At 33.5% G+C, this 8711-nt stretch overlaps 1 long non-coding RNA gene across 1 annotated transcript; it reads left to right on the plus strand.

Moving 5' to 3' along the window:
* The first annotated feature begins 3197 nt into the window (after nucleotides 1-3197).
* Nucleotides 3198-7313, plus strand: LOC148847618 (uncharacterized). Its single transcript, XR_016101161.1, has 2 exons — nucleotides 3198-3587; nucleotides 7120-7313. It is a non-coding gene; the product is annotated as an uncharacterized LOC148847618 (long non-coding RNA).
* Nucleotides 7314-8711: the final 1398 nt, after the last annotated feature.

Genomic DNA, 8711 nt, shown 5'->3' on the forward strand with positions numbered 1-8711 from the left:
TGGATTAAAGTACAAATACTCTTGAATCATCTAAAGTTTAATTGATGATGTTTCTTGGGATTTTGCTCTTAGTTCTCAAATCAGGACTTCAAATTGTACTTGATTCATTAGGGTAGTATTTTATGATCTATGTATTACTTGTTCATTCTTGGTTTTCTTCTAAAATTGAAAATTTTAAGTAAGGCAGCGTTTGAGAACAATGCAAATAGAGTGTAAATCCCGGTTCAGGGTAAATTTGTACTTTGGTTCACTTTATCAGAGCCTGATAAAGTGATGATATATAGAATTAAGTCAGTTAGATGAGAGGATAGAGTTTGAGTTTTATTCAAATACGGAGCATGCAAATCATGCATGGGTTAGGTCTCTCGATAATATGCTATATCTATACTAATTATATAAAGCAAAGTAGCCCACATGTCACCCTTGCTTTCATTCAAAATTTGCTCTAAAATCTCTCTTCTAAGTTTTTCATTCTTTTTTGAATATTCTTATTTTTTAAAGCCACGTAATTGGGCATGTTGAACCAATCACGTTTCTCCCTTTCCTACCCCAACTAAAAGGCTCAAACTGGACTTAGAATCAATCACAATGACAAAATACCCAAAATATGACTTTTCCTTTGTTGGATTTTAATCTCATAAGAGATTAAATCAAATGAATTTGATTGGCCAATTACATGAGAAATTGCACCTGCACACTTGTTTGGAAAAATTAGCTTTTCTCTTATAAAACATAGTTTTGAACTTGTCACACATTGGAAAATTATAAGTTTTGTTTTCAGTATTTTAATAGGAGTTGATTTACACTCCTCAGAAATAGTAGAGGAGAGTATAGAGGTTTGATACCACACAATGTGTGCGAACGCGTGTGTGCAATACAATGAGACACTTTAGATGCATACTTTGCTCGCATCCGCGTGGCTCGCAAATGGCGACTTTGGTTTTGGTGTGATGCTTGATCGTTGAGGTCACGATTCAATCGTGTGATCAAGAGGCACAATTCAAAGTTAACGGTCATTAACTGTTAACTACCTTTTAAACGGTCACAACGTTTGAAATTGTGACTATTCAAGGTGCCTTCTTTGAACTAACACCTACATTTTCTTCACACCTCTTCATAAACTATTTAAGGAGCATGAATCAGACTTCTCAAGCACACATTTTTGAAATTTACTTTCTCTCTCTCTCTCTCTCTTAGTCCGGTCTACTACAGTCTCACAGAAGGTTTCTTCAAAGACTCTTCAACTTTGCTGGTTGCAGATTCTCGCCTAAGGCTCTGTTGTATTCCGAAAACGGATTTACTTGTAACCCAACAACAAACTCAGTGAAACTGAGTAGGGGCAAATACCATTCTAAAGATAGTGTCTTCAGACGCGCATCAGAACTTCTCTAAAGTTTCAGTAACCTCATTTTCCAACAATTTTAGAACGTTATTCTGCAATGGAGGTGGAAGCAAGCATGACTTCGATCAAGATGATGAACCAAGATCTTGTTCGATTGAACCAATTCAATGGAGCAAAATTTAGCCGATGGAAAGGCAAGATGATCTTCTTTCTGACCACACTAAAATTGTACTATCTCTTGGGTCCGAATTTGCAATCACTTCCTGAACCCACTGACAAAGACTCAGAAAAGTTGAAGAAGGAAAGAGTGAGGACACATATTGAATGCCTTATCAGATCGGCTCTATAAGGAACTTACAACCCCAAAAGAAATCTAGAAGGCTCTGTAATTCAAATACAAGGTGCAAGAAGCAGGTACGAATAAGTATCTTATCGCAGAATACTTTGATTTCACCATGAACGACCATAAACCCATATTGGAGCAAGTTCATGAAAAACTTGTAATTGCAAGTACGAATAAATATCTTATTGCAGAAGGCTCTGTAGATGTAGCTATGAATTTTAATTATCCATAGACCATAGCTATAAGGATAATTAATAATTAATGGATGAAAAACTTGAAAATAATTAATAACTAATAAATATTAATAGTTAATTATTAATGAATATAATAATAATAATAATAATATAAATAATAATAATTAATGATTACTAATTAAAAATAATTAAAAGAACAAATATACAGAAGAAAGACATGACTAGGGCTCCAACTATATAATGGCCCTATTTATAATCATTGATTAAATTAGTCAAATAGCAAATAATTATTATTAATTGTTAACTAATAATAACAATTAACACATATTTTAGAATGAAATAATAAAATAATAATTAAAATGTAGAATACTATTTAAAATAACTTAGTAAATAAGTTCTTACTAGGGCTCCAACTTTGGCCAAGTAAGCCTAAACCTAACTAGAAAATGTTGGATTGAGTTGGGTAAGATTGAAGTTCAGGTTAGCATTGGGTGGTTAGTCCACCAACTTGTACCCCTACACACAACGTTAACCAAATTGATCCCGAGTCATAGATGGCATGATTTTAAACCCCATAAATAGTCAAAAAAATGTTGAACCAATCCTAGGCCAAGCCTAGCTTGTATATATTTAAATATATGTACATAATGTATATATGTTATATATGTTATATTATATTATATTATATATCATATATAAATATAATAATATGTGACATTTATATTATTATATAATGTATAAAATAAATTTAATTATATGCATATTATATACCATATTTAATATAAGTTATACATAAACGACTTAATTAATTAGGCACGAGCATGTGTAGGGCTTGGCCCCGACTTGTGTTTTAGGCTTAGAACCTAGGCCGAGTTGGGCCCTGACATAGACTTTTTAATACCCTTTAATTAATTAATTAATCAATTAATTTATTTATTAATAAGGGCTTCTTTATATACACAACTAATCATGAATGCCTGACCAACACCCTAGTTGGGCTTGGGCAGCCATAAACATCATTGATACTTTGTAAAAACTTGGCTCATGATGATCATCTCTACTAGGGTTGCCTGATCTGAAAACCATTAGTAGGGGTAAATTAACCCCAATAATAACTACTAATTAATTAAATGTTACATATTATTTTAATTAATTTTTAATAAGAAATAATTAAATAATAATATTTTGTATTAATTATAAACATTTTGCTAATTAATTAAGGCTTTCTAATACAACTAAGCCCGAATGCCCGACCCGCACCCATGTTGGGCCTGGGAAGTGGGAAGCCATAAACATCATACTACCTTGCTAAAACCTAGCTCATCATCATCCCTACTAGGCTACTAGGGGTTCTTGACTCGAAAACTCAAACTCAGCGAAGCCTACAAATGGGCTTGCGCACAGGTTTTTTGTTTATGCCTAGCCCCGCCCAAAGGTAGATTTTAAATTTTCTTACTTCACCCCAGAAACCCTCTATTCATGCCCATCATGTTTTTCTTTTCCTCATCCCCTCCCGAAACCTCTTCGACTTTTCTTTTATTCTAGTTTCTGTACCTTTAAACAAGGAACCCTTGTTGTCTTTTCCGGTAGTTCCACTGATCTACTAGTTAAAGTGATTGATTATGCCAAGGTGCTGTAGCCAAGAAACTTTGCGTTCCAAAATTGAAGAATACAGCCCAACTAAAGACCGATTGACAGCAGTCTCAAGGTAAGAATCCTTCTCTCTCTCTCTCTCTCTCTAAAATACTGCAACTTAGTCTCTAGCCATCATTGCCAATTCACTTGAATGATTCAAATAAGCTTTGTACTTAGCTTTATTACTTATGGACAAATTGGAACGGAAATTTTCTTGGTACAAAAACTCCTGAATCAAGAATTCAATCCCTTGTTGTTGATAAAGTAAATGATACATTAATTGAAACTTGGAAATCCATATCTGAATTAACAATAAATACATTTAATTTGAAAAGTTATATAGAATCGGGAATTTGAATTGGGAAGAGGAGTCCATGCAGATGATTCAAGTTCAGGTTAAATACAAAATGATTTGTTGGTTCTTCACTTATTGGGTTATCTTCCAATAACAAATATTGAAGATGCAAGGTAAGTGTTTGGAGAAATACCAAAGAGATGTTTTTTGATACAATCATGACCATTGGTTATAAATAGATGGCTGATCTACATTAGTATGAATCTTTTAGAATTATTGGTCATATGCGTTAGGAGGAAGGAGGACTAGGGACATAGTGGAATTAGGAAAGGAACTTGTCTCTTCTTGAGAACCCAAGGACCAACAAAGCTTATGGCACTTTGAATTGCTGATTTATGTCCAGTGATTACATTTATTAGATACATGTACGGAAAGCTGACTAATGTCCAACGATTAAATTTATTAGATCCATGTGCAGAAATCCTAAAAGATACTTACACTTGAATTTTTTAAGAGTAAATTAGTATATGGATTAATTTTCTAAACGTCCCTCATTGCATCTTTATCTTAAATTAGTGTGAACATTATTGTTCACACTTGACTAATGTTCATGGTTCATTTCTAGCCTCATTTTCCATAGCATTGCTGAAGAAATTGCATATATCGCTCCTAAAATTCATTTCTGTTCAGATGATTTCAACCACTAGTAATTGTGGATTGAGTTGTCTTGATATTTCTAGTTTAGATATTTTCCAATGTTCTCCTAGTTTCCCATTTGTGAGTGCCCCACACCTTTTGCTGATTGATGGAAAGGTCAAATTATAGATTGGTCCCAATTAATTGGGTTCTTGGGTGGGGCTGGGCTAGTCTCAATCCAGGTCTGAACACAAAAGCCAGGCCCAAGATTGGAAATTTGTGGGTTGGACCAGGCCCGATTAGAAATGAGCACCCTACATATTGTCTTTCTGAAGAGAAAATATATTTATGATTGGACTTGACCAATATGTCTTGAAATTAAGATATGCTTGATGAAATTCTGAGCAATTTCAGCAGAGAGCTTTCAAGTCACTTAGATTATAGTTGTTACTACAAAAAAAAAAGTCAGAGAAGTTCTCTATGCATCCATGTTTTTTACTACAATCTATTACTTGATTTACAGTCTACTTTTTTTTTTTTTATAAAGCGTCATTATACATGGGTTCTGATCTATACTTGTTTCAGTCATACTAATTTATACCTTCTTCAAACCACGGGAAAAGAAATTTCTAATATTTTAAAACTATATGCTTAGGAGTTTTTTTTCTCAGAGAGTTGTAATATTTAGCCATATTTTCATTAGAGGGTTATTCTGTGTAGTCATACTTCTTTAACTGTATTGCACCCTCCTATACATACCCCCTTTATTAGAGGGTTATTCTGAGTTTAGAAGCAAATTGTCTAATAAAAAACAAATCTGATGATCAGTTTAAATCTCACTTTTTTTTCTTCCTTCATATATTTGGGGGGAACTGATATATTGTATTAAATATAGAAAAAAGAGTATTGTACATGAAAGGATGAAGAAAAAGAGCCATTAACCAATGTTGGTCCTGACCATGAGAGGCTCGTAAAGGAAATGCATGATAGAAAAGAAAATAGGAGTGTGCACCAACTAGGCCCTCTTGGCTAGCATGCACAACAGGGAGTTACAAATCTAAAAATTTGACAATTGTGCACCTGGGAACATAACTCCTTCACCAATAGGTAGGGATGGATTCAAGCCAAGCTGAGCCGAATAGTACCAAGCTCGAGCTCAGTTCGAGCCAGAACCTTGATCTCGAGCTCGGCTCGAGTAAAAAATGCATAAGCTCGAGCTCGATTTTGAGAAAAAATATTTTATAAAAATAAAAATTATATATAAAAAATTATTTTGTATTTAAAAATTAAGATTTATAATAATTAATAATTATAATATTTTTATTTTATATATATATATATATATATTCGAGTCGGCTCGCGAGCCTCACGAGTCAAGCTCTAGTAGGCTCGAGCTCGGCTCGTTTAATAATCGAGCCACTGTATTGGGCTTGAGCTTGAGCTTAGTTGAAACCGAGCAGAGCCGAGCTTGAGCAGCTCGTGAAAAGCTCGGCTTGTTGCCACCCCTACCAATAGGTGGTTAATTTAGAATTACATGGTGAAGTCATGGGTCATGGCTATGATGATGCTAAGAATATAAGTACTAATGTTTCTTTATTGGATTGAAGTGACATAAAAAAAGAAAACAAGCATTTCAGTGATTTATAATAAATTTTCATTTTTATTTTTTTTTGTGGGGGTTGGGGGGATTGGGGGGTTGAATTGGTTAATGATGAATAAAAGAAGGCTATTGGAGCTTGAGACTCCTGGCTTCAAGAATAGACATATGATTCAGGGGAGGGGTGATGAGGTCTTTCTTGTGTTGGGGAGAAGTTATTTGGGGATAGTTTATTCTAGTCTCTTCATAAGAGATGCCTAACAACATGGGATACAGAGATCAATTAAAAGTTAAAGGAACATAACTTGTAATGGGAACTTTGTCGGAAAAAAAAATCTTGTAAATGAGACATGTAAAAGATTTGATAGTAAGGTCTGGTTTCATGTGATTGATGTTGTTCTAGACTAGATGCTTGAGATCTTCAAGTGATTGATTTTGGAAACAACTACATGACACATTTCATATTATGTTATTAACTACGAATTTGTTAAACTTGTTTGATGTTTTTGTATCTATGTCTGATTGGTTTTGTATCATAGAGCTAATTGTTCATAAAGGTGTTTCATGGACAATTCTGATCCTAAGTTCTTCCTCTTCCTTAGTGGGCATCTTGCTTCTAACTTTTCCTCTCGGATTTTTGTCATCCTTAATCAGTTGTTGCTCAGAATTTTGGACCATCCAATCTGTTCAAATTGTTTTTAATTTAGATTGGTTCCAACCCAAACCTGGTCCATTGACGCCTATTCTCATCTTCTACCAATGAAATGGATATTTGTTCTTCTAGATATACTTGAAAGGCCTAAGTTCCAAAATATCCTCTGGGGGGACCCTCCACTAGCTAGAATAAATATGAAGGAAAAGAGAAAGAAATAGGAAAACTAAAGAGTATTAATCCTACATGCAAGAGTGACCCACCTTACATGCACGGCACATGCTTTCCTTAAGGATCTCTTGGTTGTATGGGGCCTAAGTTATTGTATTCTTTTATTTATATTGCATGGTTAATTAGATTTTCACACATTATTTTGTATCTTCATAAATATGATTTCTAACTTATTTTCTATTATTTTCATATAGGTTGAGCATGGTAAAGGAGAAACTTTACATGTGCGGATGGAGACAAATTTGATTAAATTTTATACGTCAAGTTTTTCTTTTGGATTGAGTGTCATGTATTCAAGAACTTTGCTGAAATTGTAATAGATTTTAAACACATAAATGTATTAAAGCACCTTGAGATTCAATTCATTTTTTAATTATTTAATCTTTTATTGGAATTTTGTGTTCAAACTCGATCTTATATTATGAATGAAATAAAAGCCGCAGTTAACTGTGACTATAGCTTTTAACTTTTTAGTTTCGGATAACTTAAATCCGTAGCCACAGGTTTATTTTTTCATCTACGACGATTAAATTACCATAGCTATAGGTTCATATTTTTATCTATGGTCAAATTACCTTAGCTATAGCTTCAGATTTTTAGCTATGGTTAAATTACGTAGCTATAAGTTCATAGGTTCATATTTTTAGCTACGGTCAGCAAAAAATCGTAGGTATAGATCCACATATTATAGCTACGGATGTAACACAACCGTAGCTATATAGTGACATTTAGCTACGGTTACAGAATAAATCGTAGTTATGAATTCAAGTTTTTAGTTACGAACAAGTTAAAAGTCGTAACTAAAAAGACATCATTATGAATTCAGGCTTTAGCCACGGGTGTAGACCGTAACTATAGGTTAGCTATAGCTACGGATTCTATCATTCATAGCTATTGCCTATGGCCACCACAACACTACCTACGGTTTTTTTACCGTAGCTATTCCCTATAGCTATGGTTTTTGGCATTTATAGCTACGGCTTTGTCTATAGCTATAGGTCAATTTTCTTGTAGTGATTAAAACCCTTTACTTAGTCACTTGTAATGGTAATTTGACCTGAACTGAAAAACCATCAGTATTGGGTTTAATGGGTAACAACAAGTTACAACAATGTAAATGTTAATATTGACATTGAGAAAATTTCCATCATAATATAAACAGTGATGTTCGTTATGATGAGAGGTTGAGTTAAACTCTTAATGAAGTTCTGAAATGTGTCAAATAATGGAACACATAGCGGAATTTCATCTATGTGAACATAGAAATGATGCCGCTTCTCATGAGAGTTCGGATTTGCTTTTGGGATTGTTCATGAAACCAAGAAAAAAGCACATGACCATAACAATGCTGAGCAAGATTTTAAACTCTTGCAAAGATTGGACATTTTTGTGTCTATGGGTATCTTTCGTCTATTTTGAGAGTAATTGGTTTAAGGTTTTACCACCAATAACTTTGATAAGGCTTTGAAATATTTATAATAACAAAAGGTTTAAGTTGATAAACACCTTTTATATGCATAACTGTGTCATAGTATTTTGGATTGAGAGAGAACTATGTAATTGACCAATCAATGTGGGGGATTGTTGGATTTTAATCTCATAAGAGATTACATCCAATGTGTTTGAATGGTCAATTACATGAAAAATTGCACCAACACACTTGTTTGGAAAAATTAGCTTTTCTCTTACGAAACCTAGTTTTGAATTTATCTCACATTGGAAAATTATATGCTTTGTTTTCGGTATTTTAATAGGAGTTGATTTACACTCCTTAGAAATAATAGAG

The sequence above is a fragment of the Nelumbo lutea genome, chromosome 6, assembly GCF_056320005.1.
Source record: "Nelumbo lutea isolate HS-2025 chromosome 6, American lotus-T2T, whole genome shotgun sequence".
NCBI lineage: Eukaryota > Viridiplantae > Streptophyta > Magnoliopsida > Proteales > Nelumbonaceae > Nelumbo > Nelumbo lutea.